Source organism: Pteropus vampyrus, unplaced genomic scaffold, assembly GCF_000151845.1.
Source record: "Pteropus vampyrus isolate Shadow unplaced genomic scaffold, Pvam_2.0 Scaffold25, whole genome shotgun sequence".
Lineage (NCBI taxonomy): Eukaryota > Metazoa > Chordata > Mammalia > Chiroptera > Pteropodidae > Pteropus > Pteropus vampyrus.
The window spans coordinates 3,309,277-3,333,871 of NW_011888806.1; the positions used below are offsets into that span (position 1 = coordinate 3,309,277).

The window sequence follows — 24,595 nt, forward strand, 5'->3', positions numbered from 1 at the left end:
GCTGTCTTACACTTAAGAGTCTTTCATTTCACTATAAATACTACTCCAGTATATCTAAGCCTATTTTACAAAGATTATTTTTAGATCTTGAAGGCATCATAACCCTCTGCTGAGGCGAAATCAATGACTTTATTTTACCATTGAAGAAAAGAAGGCCTAGAGAGGTGAAAACATTTGCCTAAACCTAAAATTTGCACCTACCTCCTTTCACTGCCAAGTTCTTGTGTTACATCTTTATCACCCACAAGCCTTTGAAAGAAAAAGAAAGATGTTTTTTATCTTTAAAAGCTGATGAAAATATCTTTTTAATTCCTTGTATTGAGGGCAAATTAGCGGTTCTGCCTTGAATTTATAGAGACAACACTGATTTAGAAAGTACTTGAAATTCTGCCAGCTCTTGAATGAGAACCACTCAAAGATGCTCAGTCTTCAGCTGCTTTAAAAAAGGGCTTTCCTGCTAGGAAAACTTAGTAAATGACAAACATACACATATTTCAACAGTACTAACATGTTTTTTAAAAAAGAAAACAACACTAATAAATAGAAGGGATTTTTGTATTGTTGTTTTGCCATATTATACAACAAGATGTTCTATAAAAAAAAAATCCTTTTGGGTGAAAGCCACAAACAAATCTACAATTATTCAAATTTAATCTAGGGAATCTAAATAATCTGTATGGTTAGTTTAACTACAGTATTTTCATTGTGCAAAGTCTTTAAACAAATAAAACTTTGTATTAAAAACTAATTATTTATTGTATAATTAAGTATTGTCATACACACACTGATTTGATGACTCTGACATACATACAAGCTATGGTTAGAAAAAATATTTTCCTAAGATATTGCTCTAATTCTATAATAATAGAAAATTTTTAAAGAATCCTCTGGAACATCAAGACAAAAAGAAATCACTGGATATTAGGAAAATGAGAATCAAATATTTCATAAATCAAGTGTCTTCCATGATGCTTTCAATTAATACCTTAATCATTTTAGGAGTACCTTTGTCTGCTCTGTTCTACTAAGAAGTATGGGGTAGTGGTGAAGAGCATGGGATCTGAAGTTATATGACCAGTTCAAATGCCAGTTCTACCACTTAGTGGGTAATCTCAGACAGGTAACTGAATCACTCTCTGTCTTCTGTCATCTGCAAAACAAGCTGTAATAGTAATTACTTCCTAAGAGTGTTATGAAGAGCGAATAATAGAACAGGTACATGTATGTACAGAAATACAGTACATGCCCCACCTATTAACTTTTACTTCAAGCAAAATGGTAATTTTATTTTGGCATTCTAAATCTGGAAACTAGCAGAATACAAAGAAAAATTCATTAGACCTGAATATACAATGTAAAACCTCTATAATACAATAAATTCACTGAAATTAAAGATAAGCAACAACCCAAAAAAAAATTTGACGTGATAGTCAAAGAACCAATAATCTTAATTAAATTGCATAAGGATCTCAAATAAATTAGTAATAAACTAAAACTGCAAAAGATAAATTGGATAAAAATAAAGGAAACTCACAGAAAGCAAAGTACAAATGTCTATTAGAATAAGTATATCAGAAGTTAAAAAAAAAAGTAGAACCTCAGAAGGAATCAAAGTATATTAGAACAATGAAATACAAATCTCCCCCATCTAATTATCAAAGTTTTTAATAATAGTAATACCCAGTGAAACCAGTCCCCTTATATACTCTTGAAATAATACAAATCATAAAGCATTCCAGAAAGTAATATTGCAATATGTTTCAAGAGCCTTAAAAAATGTTCCCAATTTTTGATCTAGTTATTCCACTTTATCTACAATATATATCCACAGGAATATACTGTACAGATCTGAAACAATACAATAGAAACAATCTGAAACAATACAATACAGTACAGCTATTAGAATTGTGTTTTAGACCATTCAACAAACGCAGTGTGATTCCGATTTATTACTATTAAAAATTATTGCGGTGACATCGACCAACAAAATCCATTAAGTTTCAACTGCACAATTTAATAGTATGTCGTATATACATTACATTGTGTGTTCACCACCCATAGTTAGATTTCCTTCCATCGTCACATATTTAACCCTTTTTACCCCTAGCTACCTTCTCCCCTTCCTCGCTTCCCTCTGGTAACCACTAGTCCACTGAACATATCCATGAGTCTCTGTTTGTTATGTTTGCTTGTTGCTTTTAGATTTATATCCCACATATAAGTGATATAATGTGATTTTAAACTTTTTCTGTCTGACATATTTCACTTAGCATGATTATTTTAAGATCTATCCATGTTGTCACAAACAGCAGTATTTCACCTCCTCTTATGGCTAAGTAATATTCCATTGGATACATGTACCGCATCTTCTTTATCCAATCATCTATTGTAGGACACTTTGGTTGCTTCCATGTCCTGGCCACTGTGAACAATGCTGCTATGAACATCGGGGTGCAGATGTCTTTTCAGATCATTATTTTCAGGATTTTTGGGTAAATACCTAGAAGAGGGATTGCTGGATTATACGGTATTTTCATTTTTTGAGAAACCTCCATACTGTTTTCCACAGTAGTTGTACTAATTTGTAGTCCCGCCAGCAGTGTATAGGGGTTTCTTTTTCTCCAATTTAAATACAGAAAGAGATTGAGAGATAGAGATGGGAGGAGAATATATAAATGCTAGCATTGAGGTGATAAAATTCCTTTTACCTCTGCTTTCTCGACAATAAACATGGATTTGTTTCAGTAATAAAAATATTTTAATTAAATATTATATGTCTAGACAATACATACATGAAATGAAAATTCAACATCTCTGGATAAAATATATATACATTTCAGTTTTTACCTTCCTTGCTATCATTGTTTTATAAAAATAGTTAAAAGTTTAACTTACAAGCTGACTAACTCCCATTATTCTAGAATATCTTCACAAGGCAAGACACTGTGTTAGAAGCCTTACATACTGGGGACAGGGTCGAGACCATCAATCCCCAATCTTATTCCTAGGGAAAGAAGTCTGCAGGCACCCTTTCTCCCAGCAGAATTATGAGGGCCTAGTTCACAGGCTGAGGTTTTCCCTGCTTTTCCAATTTATTCTAGTTCACTGACTGGCAGAAAATCCCAACTCTGAAGCCAAACCATCTGATGAGCTTTCTGACCCCATCTCAAGTCCTGGTGAAAAACCACTCTCCTTTGGGGTTGAATGCTAATCCCATCAACAGCTTTGAGCGTGACTCATAAAATGCATGAAACCTTTCCAAACTCCTCATCCTGGTACTTCAGCCCTGCCCCAAGCCTCAGGTGTTAGTCTGTGGGAAAAGACAGTAGCCAGATCAAGACCTATTGTTTCTGGCTTGCTCTCTCATCATCTCTCCCCATGGGGAAAATTCCACGATTTTGATACCCAAGTCAATGTCAGTTTTTCAGTATAATAGCATAATGTAGTGGCTCTGGACTTGTATCGTGTTGAAATTTTAACTTCAAAACACTTAACCCAGAGGGAAAAATTAAGTTGTATTGATAGCCCAAAAAGCAGTAATAATACTTCTAAATTGCATTATTTCTTCATTCCTAGTTAAAATTATGCTTTCATCTTTTCAAGCAGTGATTTTAAAGCAAGCAATGGAATCTTTTATAAATATGGAATGAGTAACTTTCTGAAGACTTCATCGAATATATTTCATAATAACTTAAAATACAAAAAATTTTGTTAAGTTCACTGTAGTAAATTAAAGTCAAACACATTAAGTATAACTTTTATTATTCTTACTGCTCATATGTTATTAGAAAAGATGTAAGAAAAATAAAGCACATCTTCCCATCATTATTATGAACCAGCTCACCCTGCAATGTTCGCACAGAACAAGTGTCAATGAAGTATTTCAAGATCTCATCTTTTCTTATTTTCTTCTTATAAAAAATGAACTGGCTCAATCTCATTGAAGTACCTGGTGAAAAACTTTTACTCTTTTTTCAGGTTGCATTAAGATTTTACTTGTTCTTCAATCACCAAGAGCAAATCAGGAACCTCTCTAAATTGAATTATAAATTATAAATTCTCTGACATCCAGATCCTTAAGAGCTATTAATAAACATTCATTATTCTTTTTCTTCACCTAACACTTTCTGTCACACGTTGAAGAGTGTTTGTTCATCTTAGGTGTACTTGGTTGTCAATCAAGAGATTCGGGTTTAGAAGCTTTTAGAGCCTTCTTCATTTCTTCCCTATATTATGTCTATAATTCAGGTAGCTACCAGCAGGTGGATGCCTCTAACTTTTATTACAGAAAAAGCAGGAAAAAAGAGTGCATGGTTTTAGTAGTTTGGGGTTTCCTTTTTAGAAAACTATAAAAATAGAGCAATTGAACAATTACTGGCATCCACAATCTATTTAAAGAAATATAATGCAGAACACGTCTGAAAATGACACAGCCCTTGTATACAGGTTTTCCAAGCTCCTTGGTCTCCCATACTCTCTCTACACAGATTTTCTGACCAACATTTCCTGTGTCTATAACCAGTCATGTTGTGAAAGTGAACATTTTCATTCTAACAAGTATTTAATTTATGTTTCTAAATATTTCATTTTCAAATAAATATACAGTGATTTCCTCTCAGAATTTGCTATTAATCTTATAATATTGAGCAAATATTCCAGAAAACATGAAAAAAAGTGAAGCAAATATTTTTCAGGACAATTTTTTAAAAGAAAACTAGAAAATATGATGAATTACTAATTAAAAGGTAAAAATTATATTCTCTTTTATTGAATATTGTTCTCACCTTTCGTTACAACAATTTAAATCTTTAAAAACAATGACTGTGGAGATTAAATTATAGGAGAGTTACTACATTGGTATTCCCACGGAAATAATTTTTATACATTTGTTTTTGATGAAAACGAAGGTAGGATTTGGCCAAAATGAGTTTGTAGCTGAAGCTGTCAGTGATGTATATAATTGAGGGTCTGCTATAGGGTAACTCTTCAAATAGCGTTACAGGTTTTCAGTATAGTATTAGTAGTAAAGATCATGAGGTTGTGATTTAATCCCAGCTCTATCACTTACTAGCCAGGTAATCTTGGGCAGGCTTCTTAACTTCCTTGAAGCTTAGGCTTATCATCTATAAAATGGGAATGAATATTAACAGATAGTCCCTACAGAGTTGTTGTAAAGAATAAATTGAATATATATGAAGTATTTGTAACATTGCCTGAATATTACATAGCACACTGTGAAAAGTAGCTACACACAGGAACAAACTGGTTAAATCACCAAGGTCCATGGCAACCTCTTGAGGGCTGGGACCTCTGAAGCCCACACCACCGGTTCCACATTCGCCCTCTCACACGAGTGCAGCCAGCTAGAACTAAGGGCCCAAATGTATGATGGATCGGATTTACTGGAAAACAGCATAATTTTGCAATCTAGTTTGTATTAACCTGAAAAATGTTATGATGATGATATCAGTAATATTTGGGGAAAGGTTAATACCAAATGCGTAAATGTTTGATGAGTAGACTAAGTGTGTAAGCCAACATTTCAAATGAAAGACACAAGTTACTTTCTCATTATATAATATAGCCACATTCACTTTGTCACGTTGATTTACACCAGTTTCCTTATCTTATGTGTTTTTACTGATAGTAAAGGAACAATTTTACGTTGCACTCACTGTATAAAATGTATTATCTTTCTGTTGACTTCAGCATACCACAAAGTCGAAATGTCAAAAAGCAAAAATGATGCCTAACGAATATCCTAAACTCTTTAATAATTACTATGACCTTACTTTTATCAACAAAACATGAAATGACCTTCCCTTCCTTTCACATCTAGGAAAGAGAAAGCTGAATTCAACCCTGTCAACAAAGGCGAAAAAAACTTAGTTGCTATTAGCTTTAATCTATTGGCTTGAGAAAAGTGTGGGTAATCTTTTACCAATTCAAATGCAGAGCCAATGTAATAAATAATTAATTTTTAAATAGTATATCTGTACTATAGCACCTCAAGGCTCTAACTTTTGAGCCCCTAGCTTGTAAACATGAAAAAATATAGTATATTACAGACAGCATATAAAGTTTGTCTGACATTTTTCCAAAAGTCAATAAATATTAGATCTAAGTAGGCCTGTAGTTTGAGGATGTCATTGAAATATTTTATTTAAAAGGATATCTACAAAATTTGAGAGTAAATATATAAACTAGATTTTTATCTATAACATTTTTCTAACCAAATTTATTTACTAAAACACAGAAAGCAAGAAAAATAATCAAAATTTCATAGTCCTTTGTTAGTATTCATATCACCAATACCCCACTCTAGTAAAATGTATATAAACTACATATAGCATTGATAAATGGCACAATCAATGTAAATCACATCACTCTACAAAGAGCATCAAATTGAAATGCTTACATAGAGTAGTCATTCTTGCCTGAAATGCCTACATGAGACCAATTCACTTAGTAATATAGTCTTGGTACATAGTGAATATTTCATAAGTAACTAGGAATTGATGAATTGGTAAACATGTCGCGTCCTCACCTTAAATGAGTTACTAAACTTCCTCTGGGTTTCAATCCCCTTATCAGTAAAAAGCCATGGTGTTCTGAAAATGCCTAACACTCAATGATAAATGTTAGCTTCAGTATAATTAATGAACTGGATTACATAATTTTCAAGATCTAGTTTACATTAAAATTTTATTTGTTCACTGAACAAATAAATACTGAGTGCCTACTATATGACAGGAATTTTGACTCTGAGTGGATAACTCAATATTACAGCTTTTAAAAAGTAAAATATTGACTATTTTTTTCTTTTCCATCTTCCCATAATAATCTCTTTTTCTGAAGGGTGGGCCACTCATGACTATCAAAGAACATAAACAGTATATAATAATTTGTGAAAGCCTTAAATCAAGCACAAATATCTAAATCACACGATGTTTTTTGCTCCTCCCCCATAAAAGAATCCAGAAAAAAATGAATTTGACTGTGGGAAACTAGCAACCTTCTCTAAAATTGAGAAGAGTAAGAGAACATGGGTTAGATCTGGTCTCTCAATCTCTTCCAGACATTTTCCTATAAACTCATGAAAGCATAGAAGTGAAAATTTAGTGTCTATCAATAAAATCAAAAGGAAGTGGTGCTGATAAAATGAAACTGTTAGACTGAGGGCTGCCAGCTTGATCTTGGAAATCTTTTTAAGTTAGACAATCTGCTGGAGTGACAGTTCTCACTGTAAGCATTGAGTGTCCAGAGAAACTCATTGCCTTACTCCCAAATGATAATTTGCCTGGATTCTGGGAACAGAATGCTCAAGCCCCAATGACTGGCACTGGGGCCAAAAAAAAAAAAGTCTCCAGAGAATTTCTATAGAAATTTCTATGACCATATCATAAGAGAATATATTTAACAGAAAGCAATGTTGATTCAGTTTCAGGAATTTTAAACCACTTTACACCACTGATAACCTGGTTTCACATTAGCTAATGAGACTATCGGTACCCAATGTAAAGAAAAGTAAACATCAGCTGTTCATTCATTAGCTTATCTGTTTATGTTGAAATATTTTAAAATATGAAAGAATTTCCTTACTTTTGGGACTGATATCACAGACAGCAAAAAGCGATGAAATATTCATATATCCTTTCATTCATCAAGTCTTTAATAAATGTTGAAAACATATGCTTTATGGAGGGAGGATTTTGAATGTACTATGTTCTTACTTTTTAAGAATCTAGATCTTCATTGATTTTTTAAAAAAATTCACCAAAGCTTGTTTGGAATAGGTTAATAATCTTAATTCATACCATATCAGAATAATTTTTATCCTCTTATTTCAAGGAGTCTTGAATTATATTCTCAGAGAAAATTTCTAAGAATTATATATTTTCTTATTATGACAAGTATTTGGGTATAGTTTCTTTCACTTGCTTATTCTGTAGTGAAAATTCCTCAAGTTCACTCTTTTCATTCCAGCACAGATAGAATATGGATTGTGTATGATTCAACTACCTTGGAAGATCATCAACACCTTAATAATGAGTTCTTGGCCCTTCACCAAAGAATCCAACTCACACAAATTCAGTGCAAAAGGGGCTTATAGCAGTAATTCAACTAGTATTTTCTAAATAACAATGGTGTACCAGATATTGCAACAAGTCTAGGAGACACAAACATGAATAAGCTACAGATGATATTAGCTTTTAAAGGCAATACCCTGAATGGCCAAAACAATCCTGAAAAAGAAAAAAACAGCAGTCTCACACTTTCTGATTTCAAGACATTGTACAAAGCTACAGTAATTAAAAAAAAAGAGTGAGGCATAGGCATATAGACTAATAGAACATAGTAGAGAGCTTAGAAATAAACCTTCGCATATGTGGTCAAATGATCTCTGACAAAGGTTCCAAGACCACTCGATGGGGAAAGGACAATCTCTTCAGCAAATGGTGCCAGGAAAACTAGATCTCCTCATGTGAAAGACACTAGATAAAGTTGGACCCTTCCCTTATACAAAAATTAACTCAACATAGATTGAAAACCTAAATTTAAGACTTAAACTAAAATTCTTGGAAGAAAACATAAAGGGAAAGCTTCATGATACTGAATTTGGCAATCTTAGATATGACACCAAAAACACAAACAATGAAAGCAGACACAGACAAATGGGAGTACATCAAACTTAAAAATCTTCCACACAATAAAGGACATACAATCCACAGACTGAAAGGGCAAACTATGGAATGGGAGAAAATATCTGCAGATTATTTAGCTGTTAAGGATTTAATATCCAGAATATATAAAGAACATATGAACAAGAGAAATGCAAATCAAAACCACAAGAAGGTATCACCTCATACCCATTAAAATGGCTATTATTAAAAAAAAGTAATAAGTGTTAGAGAGAATATAGAGAAATTGAAACACTTGTACGCTGTTGGTGGGAATATAAAATGGTATAGCCACTATAGAAAACAGTATAGCAGTTCTTCGAGAATTAAAAGAACTACCATACAATCCAGCAATCCCACTTCTGAGTATATATCCTAAAGAACTGAAAGCAGGATCTCAAAGAAATATTTGTATACCCGTTTTTACAGCAGCATTATTCACAACAGCCAAGAGGTGAAAGCAACCCAAATGGCCACACATGTATAAATGGATAAACGAAATGTGCTATATATATTAAGAATAGAATATTATTCAGCCTTTAAAAATAAGGAAATACTGTCACATTCTACAATGTGGATGAACTTTGAAGACATAATACAAAGTGATATAAGCCAGTCAAAAAAGACAAATCCTGCATGATTATACATATATGAGATATCTAAACTAGTTAAACTTATGGAAACAGAAAGCAGAATAGTGGCTGCCAGAGGCTGGAGGAAGGAAGAATGGGGAGTTGTTAAATGAGCACAGAGTTTTAGTTTTGCAAAATAAAAAGTGGTGACAATCTATTGCACAATGTAAATATATTTAATACATTTAGACTACACGCTTAAAAATGGTTAAGATGGTAAATTGTATGTTGTTTTCTATCACAATTTTTTTTAAGCAGTAAGGCATATGTAATGAGTAATATGCAGGAGGTTACAAAGTCAGAATTCATTGACTTGAAATATGATGAGATAAAGCAGAAGAAGGAGTGGAAAGATGAGGTAGATGATCCAACCTAAACAAAGGTATTTGAAGGAGAAAAGCAAAAATTTAGGCAAACTGGCAAAGAGAGAATGGCCCAGATAAAACTAGAAAAGTAGACTGGACATCATTTGATAAGGTAGTCAGTACTCAAGAGGGTCTAAGGTGACAGAACAAATAAAGCTCTGGCTAGACAGATCAGAGAGGTGAAAGAATGTCATCAGGGACACCTGTTACAAGATTACTCAATGCTAACCCACAAAATCTGGCTTATGGTGAATAAAATTCAGATAGAATATTTCTAGATATAGTCTAGGTATATGTGAGGTAGACCTGGGGGAATTATAAGCAACCAAATCAATTGGGTTTCCCATAAATGAAGACATCCTACAAAACATTTTAAAGCCAATGTGGATTTACATAACTTTTGAATTGTATCAAATTGAAATTTGTTCATTCCAAACTTCTCAGAAGCAGAGATGATCTCTTATATCCTTCATCCAAAGTTCAATTTCATCCTCACAGAAAACATTTATATGTAAGTGTTTGGGCAACCAATGATCACCTTCCAGTGCTGAATATTTACATGGGGCTATGCTAAACACTCAAAATCGTTATAAAATATAAATCTTAAATATATCAAAAATCAGTAGATTCATCAATTAATACTCTTTATGAAAGACAAAGAAGAGATTTCTATATTTCCCATCTAAAAGAGGTTAATAATTTCATGTACTTCTACTTCAATAAAAATATAGAATTTCAAAATTTTTATTTCAAACAAATACTTGTAACAATCATTAAATATGTAATACTGATACTCTTTTATACCATATTGCTTCTAGGTTTAAAAAATAATTTTGAAAAAAAATTATACTTGTAGAGAGTATTTAAACTATAGTTTAGACTTGAGGGTTTTGTCTACAAGTAATTACATTTACTTTTACTTAAATTGCTATTTTTGAATTCCCAAACCATATTCTAGAACTTTGCCTTTAAAGCTACCAGAGGTTAAAAGATTTTTTAAAACATCCTTGTGAGGTCACAGAGGCTGCCAAGAGGCCAGTAAGAGAAAGCAGACCTCACCGCCTGATGTCAACTGCCCAGCCCCTAGGCACTAAGCTCACAGAGTGCCACAGCTTAAAATCATTATAAAGATAGCATTAAGACAATTAAACAAATTACTTGGAATCAAGAGTACTTAAAATCTATTTCCTAACCTGAAAAAAAAAAAAAGATACCAGAGGATAACCTCAGAAATTGAGGGAAATTACAGAAAAGTGTTACAACATGAGTAGGCATTCATTTGTTTGCCTCTTCCAATTTAAAATTTTCACGCATTCTAGAATCAAATCCTAGGGTATTTCAGCAATGCATACTAACTAAACAAGCCCTAAAGTATTTCAGAAACACACAACACTCAAAATAGCTTGGGTATACAGGTAGTAAACTAAGCTGTTTAAAATTTTTTGGCTACTCAGTATCCTTACCAAAGCAATTAATTCTTTTTTATGTGTGTTTGTATTATATTTTTAAGCGACAGAGTGTTAAAGATCCTATTCCCTAGCATAAAATTATAAGTAAATAAGAAAACAAATTATTGAATTCTGAAATCCAGAAAACCCTAAAGATAGGTATGAAGTAAAACTATTGTTTGTTTTTTTTGTTTTGCTTTTTTTCCAGAACAAAAATTCATGGAATTCTGGGGTTTGGGGGTGGATCACAGATTTCTTTCCCTCTTAGTGAAAGTTTTAAAAATAATACATGAGTAGTTCATAAATCAAAAAATATGACACCAACAAAATATTAACAATCCTGAAGGTGTAAAATATTTACATATAAAATTATGAAGTAAATGTAAAGCCTTAAAATAGCAGAAGGGATTAAAGACAGTTCCAAGTTCCAAATACGTCTATATTTTACTACATCAAGACTAATAGCTTACTTTGTAAAGGATGTACACATTAGCCTATTTAACCTTCACAATAAGCACATGGGTACTTGACAAGGAACAGAATGCAGAGCAGTGAAGAGCCAGCTCTATATTTATTGGCTGTGTGATCAATCTTGGGCAAACTGCTCAACTTCCCTAAACCTTGGTTTCCTCATCTGTAAAATGGGGATAAAAATGTCTAGCTAACATTTACTACAAGAATTAAATAAAATAATGCTAATGCATTATTCAACATAATACCTCTCACCAAAAAATAAAAATAAAAATCACTATTTACAGACGGATGTCTGAAATTCATAGTAGTGCTCACTTCTGCAGCACATATACTGAAATTCATAGTAAACAAGAGTCTACTTAAGAACTCAGATTATTCAGCTGTTTCTCTAAGGCTATTTCCAAAACTGCTCCACAACTACTCTTCAAGAGCATACCACAAATCACCTTCCAGCATTAACATCCCAAACTCTAGGGCATGTTTACCATCTTTGTATCATCTCAGTTTTAGAGAAGCCTCTCGAGTAAAGTCAGATTCCAATGCAAAACTTCCAATAATGTTGAAGCAATTATCAATCACTGTACTAATATATAATAATTTTTGCAGGAAGAATATCAAATCCACAGATAATGCAAAAGCCTTATTGTAACAAAAATAAATAACAATTTACTCACATCCTAAAAAAAAGACTGAATTAAATGATGAAACACTAAATCATGTCTTTTTCTTCCTAACTCTTCATTCTCTGAGGTATAATGGAACAGTCGCAACGACTGAGGAGAAATAAAAGCTAAGGATGCTATTAATCAAAAACATGCACTGATAACTTAAAGCTGACAGTTTCTATTATAGCAGTAATTCCATAATCATCACATAGCAAATAGCATAACCAAGTAAAGATGTTCTCTAGCACAAGTGGTAAAACTGTACTCTTTTTTTGGTTGAAACATTTCAAAAAACCTTGACTATATATAGAGAAGGGGAAGTCAATTCACTGAGAGCTACATCAGCAAGACACTCCACAGATACAGTCATTAAGAACTAGAGTGTGACTATGGTGTCCCATGAGAGCGAAAAACCTATTCTTCAGTACTGCAATCTAAGTTTAGTGGAGGAAAATCACAAAAACAAGCCCAAATATGGCATTAAGTTCACACTGCAGGAACCCATGAAACATAAATTTTTAGCCAAAGGCTTAAAAGCAAAATTTAGTTAAGACTGTTCAGAATATATAAAAATAAAATTTAAAGGACTGTTTGTTTAGGAAACAAGATTTATTTCTTTTCCTCAAAATCTAAATTTCTCTATAACTTCTTCCATAAGTAATGTAACTTTTTAAAAATATAGACCACATTTATTTTCAATTCTATTACCCATAGGGTTTGCTAAATATCACCTTGAAAGTACTACTACCAACTTATTTAATCTGAAAGATATTTGCCATACTTTACACAAATATTGACCAGACCTCAAAGGGGAAAGTGGTGCCACTGTTCTTTTTAACCATTCGTCTTCACGCCTTTATAAAAAAAATAAAGGCCAAACACATATAAAACACGAACCATTTTATGAAAACTAAATTTTTAAAAGAAATGCTTACACGATCTCAAGGAAAATATATACTTAAAAGTCTACAAATGATCATTTAAGAAGGGCCTCAAAGCAAAAGATACTTCAACATGTGATCTGGAAGAAATTTTAGCATCACAGGAAAAATTTATCTTTCTTCTATGCTTAGTAATATAAACGAAAGAGGTTTGGGGAAAAGTGTAAAATTGTTTTCACACAATATATGAATACTGATTCTAGACTTTCAAAGAAAAGCTGTGGAGGTTTTATCTTCTACATGACAGAGAGAGTAAAATGAAATTTTCAAGTTATCTAGCACACAGCAATTCCAATTATTATTCCTCCTTTATGAGCGTGTGTGTGTGTAAGACAGTAAGAATTTAGACAAATTACAGCTTTCTTTTTTTTTTTAAAAAAAAAAACTAAGTTTTGAAGAAATTTAAGATAGTCTTTGGTTTTTAGCCCTGAGTGCTCTAACATTTAACTCTTAAATAATGACTCTGTGAGGACTCATCCCACCACATAAGCAAGAAGTGCTAACAAGAAATTAGGAGTTAAGAAAGAAATCAAAGTGCAACATTCAGTCCTTTATGTCTAGTCAACCAAATCAGGAATCTGAGATGAAATATTTGTCTAAATAAATTAAAGGAACTAGCTAAGCGTAAATGCTCTTCTTATGCAACACTTTTGATTAATAAGTCAAATGTATTTGCATAAATTCAAACATTTATTTTCATGCTATAAGAATATTTTCACCCTGCTTCTTTTTATGCCACTAAGCTTTGGCTTTTGTCTTCTCTCTGCCTACAATGGCCTTGCCCTCAGATACAACAACCCTGGAAATAGAGGCCACTTTTCAGCCCCTCCCAAGGAAATGCAATCCCATTAGTCTCCCCATGCCCTCAGCCACTGACAGTGGGTAGCCTTCTTTTCTACTGAATAAGGAAGTAAATTACTATCTTAATATGCAGCTAAACCTGATGTTTAAAAATACAATAATTATATTTAAGCCATAATCACTGAGCAATGTGTCAATAGCCTTTTGAAGGTCCTGAAAAATTCTGTTTTCCCAAAGGTTCACAAAAAGTATTTTCAATTTGCTGTAGGAAAAAAATCATGTATCCCAGTAAAACTCTAAAAAGTTTTCTTCAGGTTAAAAAATTTTTTTAAGTAACAAAACATAGATAACCAAAGCTAGTGAGGCAGGCAAGGAGACTAAGGCCATTCGAGGTAAATTGACATGGCATTCAACCAAGGGACTAAGATAGAGGAATAAAGAGAAGAGGAAGACTCAAAATTAAGATACTAGAGGCAGCAAGAATTAGAGAGTTGTTCCTAGATTTCTGGCTTCAGTGTTTGCATATCTGGTGATGTCACTTAAATAACATTAAAAAAACCTTACACTTAATGGGATCGATCATAAGTTCAAAATTGGACATATTGAGTTTGAGTTACCTATGGAATGTACAAAAAGATGGAAGCCTTTTACTGAGGGTCAGCACTTAAGGTGAGAGACATGCTATATGTATGCAGGCATGTTTGTCAATATGATGGAGTCTATCTAGAGAAAAGTTAATCATGCTAGAGTAAGAGACAAAGTAGTCTCTTAGAACCTAGAAAACAGATATGTAAGAACCCTTACAAGAGGCTAGAGAAGGGAAACTCGTATAAATAAGATGAAGAGAAGTAAGACAACATAAGTGAAAATGTCATTCATTTAACTATTTACTGTGTGCTCAATATGCAGCATCACTGGATACAGGGGACATGCCGGGGCCTGAAACAAGTGTCTACGGGATTTGGCAAATCAATAGTGACAAATCAATGGCAACTCATTAGTGGCATTATGAAAGCAATTCCAGCTACAGACAGGGAAATAAACAACAAATGGGTGGTTGGGAACACAGACAACTTCTTTCCAGAGGGAGAAGTTATTAGAGGCTGACATTGGGCCAGAGAAGGGTTTTGCTAAAGGAAAAAGAGTTTGTAAAGAATGAATCAGCAGAGAATAAAAAGAGAGGGAGAGGGAGAAGGAGACGGTATAGAGAGAATATAACTGAATAAGAATATTGTTTCAGAGGGGGAGAATCCTTATACTTACAAAGAGGGAGGGCAGTATGAGTATGTGGGAATATAGGTGGATGCTGATGTGAGGCAGAAAGCTGGCAGACATCTCTCATGACCTGTATTTTCTTGATTAGAGAAAATAAATGGTCATTCTCCAAAAAGCTACATGGATATGCTAATGTAGAGAGCCTAAGAAAATGGATGATGATATACCCCTACTAGGAATGGGAGAAGGGGCCAACTGGGGACAAACAAAAGCTATGGAAATGAATAACTGAAAAAAGATGAGGCTTCCATGATAGAAATGTTGAACTTCATCCTGAAGGCCATGGGAACTGTTCAAAGATTTTAAGTAGGAAACAGTATAAACAGATTTGTGTTATGAACTCTGTTCTATATTATATTAGTTTTAACAAAAAGTAACTAAATCTACATTTATTTTTCTGAATGAGTCTAGACTACATCCTGAAACCTGAAAATGCTTAAAATTCTATAAATTATTGTGTTGAAGTATATCATTTGTAAAATATAAAACAAACCTCCATATACTACTAAGCTATTAAAAAGTCTTATATGTAATATAAAATATAGCTTTAAATAAAAAATAAGTTCACAATTTCTTGAATATTGACATTATTCACAATTTTAAATGTAACAAATAAATTTGATTAAAAGGCAATCAAGAAAGTTTGATTTTTATTGACTTTTAACTTCTACTCCTAGTATTTCCAAAACATAAAAAAAAAAACCTTGATCTATATTCCTTCATCAAATGCAAAGACCTAATAGAACTAAGTTTCTAATCTACAATCACAAAATGTTAAGAAATGATCAACTTCAATATAATTTAAGTCTTTTAACAAGTCTTTGACTCTTATTAAATGATCCATTTGTAAAAGAAATACAAAACAAAACTACGTGGCTCAAAAATAGTAGCTAACAAAAGTTTCCTTGCCTGGAATTCAGGTCACCCTAATACTCAAAGTGACTTCCAAATTCTCTACTTCTACTCCTCCCTCCAACATCTAAACAGCACCTTGATGTTGATTTTTCAATAACTGGAAATTTTTTTAAATCCTGATTTTTATCCTGACATCCTTCCACCTGCCACCATTATTTCCCACCTGCCATGAGGAGATGCAAAATGGGAGAGAAGTTGAGAGCCACTTTAAGACTGTATCCCAGATAGAAGGTCTGCCAGAGACTGGATTCCAGTAATAACAATGGTGGGCACTTGAGCCACAGACCACTTTCTTCACATTATTGCTATTGCAACACATATTCCTTGAATTTTGCCCAGTAAAAATGTTGATACCTGAGAATATAACCTGATTACTGTCTTTTTTACTTTTCTTATTGGTATTTATAAATACCAATATGATACTGACTAAAATCTATATTAAAGAAACAATTTAAATATACAACTCCTCATGTATATTTGAATCTATATTATATTACCTTTAACCTCATTACCACATATGACCTACCCATGTACTGACTCTTATTCTGCCTAACAAACACACATTATTGTATAGTCATTTAATTAAATATAACATCCCATAGACAGGTATAAAATATCTGCCAACATTAGTAAGATGTTGTATGATTATTTAGATATGGTTTCAGGAATGCACTACAGAGTAACTCTGAAATGTGTAGACGAATCAAAAATATCTGCCTCTTTCATTTGTATAATTAACACTATTTCTGAAATAAGTTTGAGTCTGGTTCTCATCACAGATGATTCAAGTAAATAAAACACAGCCACATTGTCGCCCAGAACTTGAGAAAAATCATATCATAAAATGTTTATCCACAAGAAAAGTCTGTTTTAAAATATATTATGTCAAAATGAAACATTAAAGGAAAATACACAACCCAAATTAGAAACCAAACAGCAATTGCAAAATAAATACAGAGTGCTACTAATTTCTTCACCTTTCACTTTGAATAGCCTGAAGATCTTGGAGAGATTTGTAGTGGAAAAGAAAATCTCGGTACTGATCTTCACCACTCCATAACACCAAGGACAGAATTACCACTGTCCCAATTTCCTTCTTGTGTTAAGCTATCTAGAAGCATTATTTCTATTACATACAAAACTCTCTAAACTAAAATCTTTCATTTTAAAAAAAAAGTTTCCAAAATTTATAATTAAATTTAGAATCTTCCAAGTCATCTTTTTTTTAAAAGGCTTTTCCATCAAGATTAGGTGTTGGTAGACAAATATTACATGGCACATAGTAAGCACTATATAAAGTTAGCTACTACTATTATTTCCACTAAAATGTATGCCTTCCTCACGAACTATCATTTAATAAGCGGTAAATACAAACTAGTCACCTACTTAGATGAAATTCAGCCTTCAGATCGTCCTATTTTACTCAAAAAAAAAAAAAAGGGTATACACAATGTGAAACAGTCTCTGATTACTCCTAGTCCAGTAGTAAATGCACAACTAAAATTATAAACAGCATAAATCTGTTCTGACCTATATCATTATATATCATTGCTAAATTTCTCTTTTGGAAAATAGATTATCAACAAGCACAATTTTACAATCAGCATGTGTTTACAGGGTAACATTTTACCCCAGTGCTGTAATAGAGAATGTTCAGGGATGCCAAAAAAGCACAATTTCTGTGCCTACATTAAAAAGTTTGCAATCTACTCTGGTAATATGTGTCTTGTGAATTGAGGGACCATGTCTTTATTTTGATAGTAAGAAAAGGTCAGGATAAAAGGTTGGACATGGACCCTCCCAGAAGGAATTCAGGTAACTGGAGCAGTGTGGAGACTGTTCTAGGAATTCCCATGGCACGGGTGGGGCATACAAAAGGAAGAGTTCGAACTTGGTCATTGTGAAACACAAACATCAAAGTAGGTCAGAAAATACTCTGAAATGAAACAGGTAATATTAAGCTCTAATCAGCCTTAAAGATAGACAAGAATTTAAATATGCACACACATTGTTCTGAGTACCTTACATATATATTAACACATTTAATCTTACAACTGCCCTGAGAGGTCAGTGATATTGCTATCCCAATTTTACAAATCAGGAAACTGAGGCAGAGGGATTAAGTAATTTACCCTAGATGATGGAGCTAGTAAGTAGCAGAACTTAAATGTGAATCCAGTTTAACCACAGCGTCCTTTCCCTTAACCACCTCAATATAACCCTCAAGATGAAAGTGAAAAACATATACACCTCTATGACGGGCTAAAGAATGGAATGGGGTAAAATAAATCAGAATGGGAATCTATGAAAGAGACACACACACAGATGTATGTAGGTGAACATTAAGGTAGACTTACTCTAAGAACTTCTGTAAAATAAATTGGCAGCAGAAATGCCTAAAATCAAGATGACCCAGGTCTACCAAACTCCAAGCGAGCTGTAACTGTTATAAAATAGAACTTACTATACTGTAATATCAATGCTTATTAATAGGAGAAAACTCCTACAAAAACTGAAAAAATGACTATAAGTTAACAGACACATCTTTTAAAAAAAGGAATATGCCTCACTACAGAAACCAATGATAGAAAAAAGTTTACTAAGGTAGATACGACAATTTAATTCATAAATTGAATCCTTATGCCTCAGGGTTTTGTTTTGTTTTGTTTTGTTTTGTTTTGTTTTAATTTTCTTGATGGATATTAAAGCAAATCTACTTGTGAAAACTGCCATTTAAGACCTAGGAATTAAAAAATAGGAAGTTGCCCTTGTCCTCAAGAGCTGCCCTTTATGAGATTATGTATGGCTCATTTCATAATATATGATGACTACTTTGGAAACAGCATTTGCTCTGCATCTTAATGTTGTTTATGGATCTCGAAATGCTTCTAAATATATAATTTTTGCTCTTCGAGTCTACAGCATATATCATCTAATTCTCTTTATTTCCTCCCTTCCTTATAAACACAAATTATCCTCTCTTAGTAAAAAATATCTGTATATAAAGTCAAGTAACAGCTTTGTTAATTCCTTCGACCTTCAATTTCTCCCTTCATCAGCAGTACTTTGCCCAGCTTAGGAACTATTAGGGAACCATTTGCGAAGGGAGAATGAAGGCAGAAAAAATGTGCTTCTCTTATTACAGTTAAGAAGTTTCACCAAGGAGGGGGAATTTCAGATTAAAAAAAAAAGTTCTAATTAGTTACAGTGGAAGATCCCCAAAACCATGCTGATCACAATGTGAATCATTAACTGAGCTCCTGGAGATCCAGGAAAAGGAGGATTTTTCATTAGATGAAATGAAAATAATTTACTTTTGAAATCCTAAGCACACTATCCTTTAGTCATTTACATTCAATTAAGTAATTTGTTCACATTCTGGGCCAAAATAAGTCAAAAATGTTTTATTTGTTCTCGTCACAGATTCCTCAATTATTATTATTACTGTATATTAAATCTTAAAAAAAAAAAAAGACGTCACTGAACCACCTTGTTTTAAGGTTCATCATCTTTATGTTACCTGGTTTGGGATTTGGCTACAAAACTGCCACACTACACTCATCAAAGTGTTCACCAAATCAAGAATGCAGGATTTGATTCCAATACTTTCTTTGAGTGTTCTGAAAATAAATGTGCACCAGGTCTTCTGAAATTATCTTACCAAGTAAATTAATGTGGACAAATGATATTTTACCCTATATACACTACAGTACAAAAGATAAGGCTGGTTTATTGACTCAAGCATTAAAGCGCCCTTCATAAGAAGGGTATTCAGGCTGTGTGCCATAGTCTTCGGTTTAAATCACAAAAAATTAACTTGAAAAGCTAATAATTGAAAAGCTGAAAAGCTGGGGGTTTTTGAAAAAAAAAAAAAAAATTGTTAATTTATACATCTCCTTCAGAATGAATATTACCATTGTCAAAATGTAACATCTTGAAGCTTAATTCTTTCACCTCCCAATTTAACTTGCTCTAGCGTCTGATGGAACCACAATTCAAATTCTTCAAAAAGGCAAGGATCTAAATCACTTCCAGATTTGTCTCTTAGTCTAATATTCTTGCATTAATAAAATAACATGACATGGTACAGTAAACTATATTGATATGCTTATCTATTAACTGTAAAAAAAAAAAAGTAACTATCACTAAAAGAGAAAAAGAGGAATAGAACAATAACCTGAACAAAAATTATATTGAACCTAGTCTCATCTGTGAATAATTAGAATTGACGTTGATTTGGAAAGGGTGGAAAAAGACTCTGAAGAGATAGGATTACAGTGTCTTTGATGTATTAAAAGTGAAGAAAATGAAGAATGTTAGAAAGCTTAAACACACAGCGCATGCACAGGCATGTGTGAGGGCACAAACACACACACCCTCCACCATCAACAGCTAACTTCCCTGTCCTATTTTTCATGGGTGGGGTTAATAACAAATAAGATAAAGGTAGTATTTGGTTCCTTGATTAGAACAAAAAGAAACATAAAACAACTATGTTCACTCTTTGACTCAGGATAACTCTTCCAAGTTTTTGGACTATTGGAACCCATCATCCACAATATGGAGGAACCAACCATGTGCGTCATTAAAGATTTGGTCAAAATCTCTCTCTCCACATTTTAAAATAAATACCTAATCCAAAAATCTGTAATAGCAAATAATCATGATGAAAATTCCATCAGAATGATGGTTCTATCTTATATCCTCTAACGACTACTAAGTTTCATAGCTAGGGTTCTTCTAACTTATTTTTTAAGACACATTTGCTGTATTTTCTTATTTAAAAAAGGACTGTATTCTTATTGAATAAATTCTCATTAAAGAAAATTTAAGTTACATATAAAATAATTCTACTATTTAGGGATGATTTCAAGTTATTTGGTATATTTATTTCCATTTCATTTTTTTTTTTATATTTAACATATTGTTTCCCAAACTAGTATTTCAAAACTTTCTTCTGGGAGATGATAATATTATGTTAATATCTGTATCACTAAAAATGGTGTTATTTGTTATAAAATGGTATAAAACAGCTTAAGCAAAGTTAGTAGATGTCTTTATTGCAGGATTTTCCAGAGCCTATAATATGCTAACATTTATTTATGACTTTTCAAATCATAATAAATGTGTTAAGAAGCAAGCAGCTTCCTAAATGTATTTCCCACTTAATATATTTTCCTTGTTCATCTATTAGCATCTAGCTTGGGAAGCACTGAAACGACTCTATATGGGAAGGACATTTCTATATCATTAAATATTTTCAAAACCATGATTTTATGACCATAAATTATTACTACATTTAATTACTACATTTAATTCTCTCATAGTTTACTAAATTTTTTCCAATTTCTGTTATCTTTATATATAAATCTTATTACATATTCATTATTCCATTAGATAAAATGCTAACCTTTTTAAGAAATATTACCAAACTAATAAATTATACATTTCAAACAGCATCTTTTCACTAAACTTTTGTCAAAAGTGTGTCACTTAATATTTGTTAATTTCATGGGCACAAAGTGAGAACTAATTTTTATTTTCTTTTACTTTTATTTGCATAATAGGCTGGATTTTTTTTCATATTTTTATTAATCATTGTATTTATCATTCTTAGACTGGATTTCAGTTCTCTCCCCTCATATTTGTTATCTTTTCTCTCATTGTTTTCACTTCTATTTCTTCTCTGAAGACTAAGAAAGTCTCTCAAGTTTGTTCTTCACATCGTTAGTTTTGCTTTCCAAAATATTAATTTTTCTTCCCTGCCTCATCTGCAAATTTAAATCCTACTCTTACAGATTTAGTGTTCCCTGCGATCTTTCCTTACCTTTATTAAAACATGAGTTTGTTCTCCTTACAGCTCTCTGCTGCAGTTTTCTAGATACCATACCCTCTACATTCTGTAATGCTAAACTGTTCTCTAAATGTTTTCTAGATATTTAAAAAATGTGCTTTTCTCTCACATCTTCAGAATGGTAGGCCTTTATCCTGAAGTACAGTATATGTTAATAGGTCCCATGTTGTTGAGTTGTCTATCTCCTCTTGCTGGGATGATGGTGTTCTTCATCAGAGGGCTTGGCTTGGATCATTGTGCTCTTGGATGGATATAGAAATCCCTTTTCAATGCTGTAGCAGAAGTGTAAATAAATATAAAGAGGTACAAGCCCAATTCTCAGTGATAGGCACAAATTTAAAGCGGGTCTTTGGACTACAGACGGACCCTCTTCTTAAATATTGCTGGTCTGAAAAGGATCACCTGAAGACAAGATGCCTACCCTTTAATTCTCCATTCCCATCTTGAGCCCTCAACCTGAGGTAACCTGTTCCTTTCAGGATGTGGTGATTAGCAGCTCCAGGTCTCCCAGCGCTTCATGTTTCTGTGTTCTCAAAGCTGCTGCATGGATGTAGAAAGGTGTAAGATAATGGAAGCATAAGTGATGGTAATATGACAGCATCTTCGGAAAAACAGCACCCATGCAGCAGAGGAAGAGCTGCCCCATTTTCTCACAAGTTAAAGATCATGGCTTTAGACTGGCTAGATTATTTGTTTCATGAGACAATTCTGTCTTTCCCAGTTCAGTTTCTGGTAGGTGAAGGGAATGCATCAAAACTTCTAGCAACTGTCAGTTCTCCCCACCCCGCCCCCACCCATTACTGTGTGTTTGCTTGTCTCAAGGTCTTCATTAGTCTTTTAACAGAAAATTGGAAGAGGCTGTGTCAGCAACTGCAACCGAATGTTATTTTTTAATGAGAAGCCTCTCAAATTTTAAATATAAGTTAAAATCTGATTATTTCACTGTAAGCACAAGAAGAACTCACTTGACTCATTCATATAACTTTATTTATTTTAAAACAATATATAATTGCTGCAAAGAACAACACACAGGAAACTAGAGGCCACTGTTTATCTAGAAGTCACAAATATCAGTAGTGGCAGCAATGCAAACTCCTTTTCTTCACTGGTAACTGGCATCAGAAGAATTTTTTAAAAAGCAAGCTTTCTAATCATTAGCTGAAGTTGAAGGTGGTTAACAAAAAAATAAGCATTATCATCTGCCTTCTGGGTTGTATTATTCATTTAGTTTTTTAGTACATGTCAGTGTTTTGATATTTTCTACCATTCTAGACCACACAGGCAGGCTAACTAAGCTCACTTGCTTATCACTGATGAGCATCATGATGTTGGCAAGCTTGAAGTACTTGCCCCCCAACAATTTCTCATTGCCATTTTGACACTTAAATAACACCAAGTAGAATTTCTGTTTATAGTTCACGTTTATATCCCATACATCTAGCTGACTCAGAAGAAGGGAAAATAAGAGGAACTACACATAAATACATTTTGAGAAAAGAAATTAAGAGAGTTTCTCTGAAGGTCTGTGCTACACATTTTAACAGTGACAAGTCACTTTTTAAAAATTTCATCTGAACACTATTGCAACTTAATAGCAAATGCTATAAAGTCAAAGAAATCTGAATTTAAATTCTAGCTGTACTATTTAATAGTCAATAGTCATGCGACCTTAAGCAAGGTAATTAACCTCTCTATGGCTCTGATTTTTCTTTTGTAAAATGAATATATTAATAATGCTTGCTCATCAGATGGTTAGCAGACTTAAAAATAAGAGATAAGGCAAGCAACATAAGAGCTGTTAGATAAGTGTTCTATAAATGTTTGTATTATCATCCTCCTGCATATTTTTAAATAAAATGCTCAATCTTTACATGAAGTGGAATTTCACTTAAAGAACATAAAAGGATCTCTTTGGTAATCACGCACAATAGTTTGTTTGCAACTGGTAATTTGCTTAAATATTTATTTTTACATCTAGATTATTATAGTTTGCACATGCAATATATATTAAGCTTATTCTGAGATAAGCAAATGTGAATACCTTATCCTTATTAACCATATTCAAGTGTAAGATAGGAAAAGTGGATAGTCAACAGAGGAGGAAAAAAAAATTATGCTTCAGAAAATAGACCTTAAGTTTAAAAGCTTAGTCTTGAGTGACAGCTCTCAAGACAGTCACCAAGGGCTTGCACAGTGACTAGGGAATATTACTTGTTTCTCATGGGCTGAAAAGAAGCTTGCTATGTTTGCTGCAATACAAAAGAGAATCCTGAAGAATATTCTTGGGTCCCTATCAAGACTGAATTAATGGGTAAAGACTCATGAAAGTGAAAAATATGTTTATAATTATCTGAGTCTAGAATCTTACTCCATTTCACAAAAACACACAGTATTTATGAAAGATTTTTAATACACAATGAATTTTTCAAGAACACAATTATGTAAAACAAAGTATTTGTTTTGTTCAGGTCCTTGTCAAAGTGATTCATCCTATCAAAAACTTGCACCCACAATCTCAACACCACTATTGTCTTTGAGTCACTA

General features: G+C 32.9%; 1 protein-coding gene across 4 annotated transcripts in view; it reads right to left on the reverse strand.

Annotated features, from left to right (window-relative positions):
• The window catches only part of BMPR1B (bone morphogenetic protein receptor type 1B), a 356,154-nt gene that overhangs the window by 247,939 nt on the left and 83,620 nt on the right, over window positions 1–24,595 (reverse strand). The gene's annotated exons all lie outside the window — the stretch shown is intronic.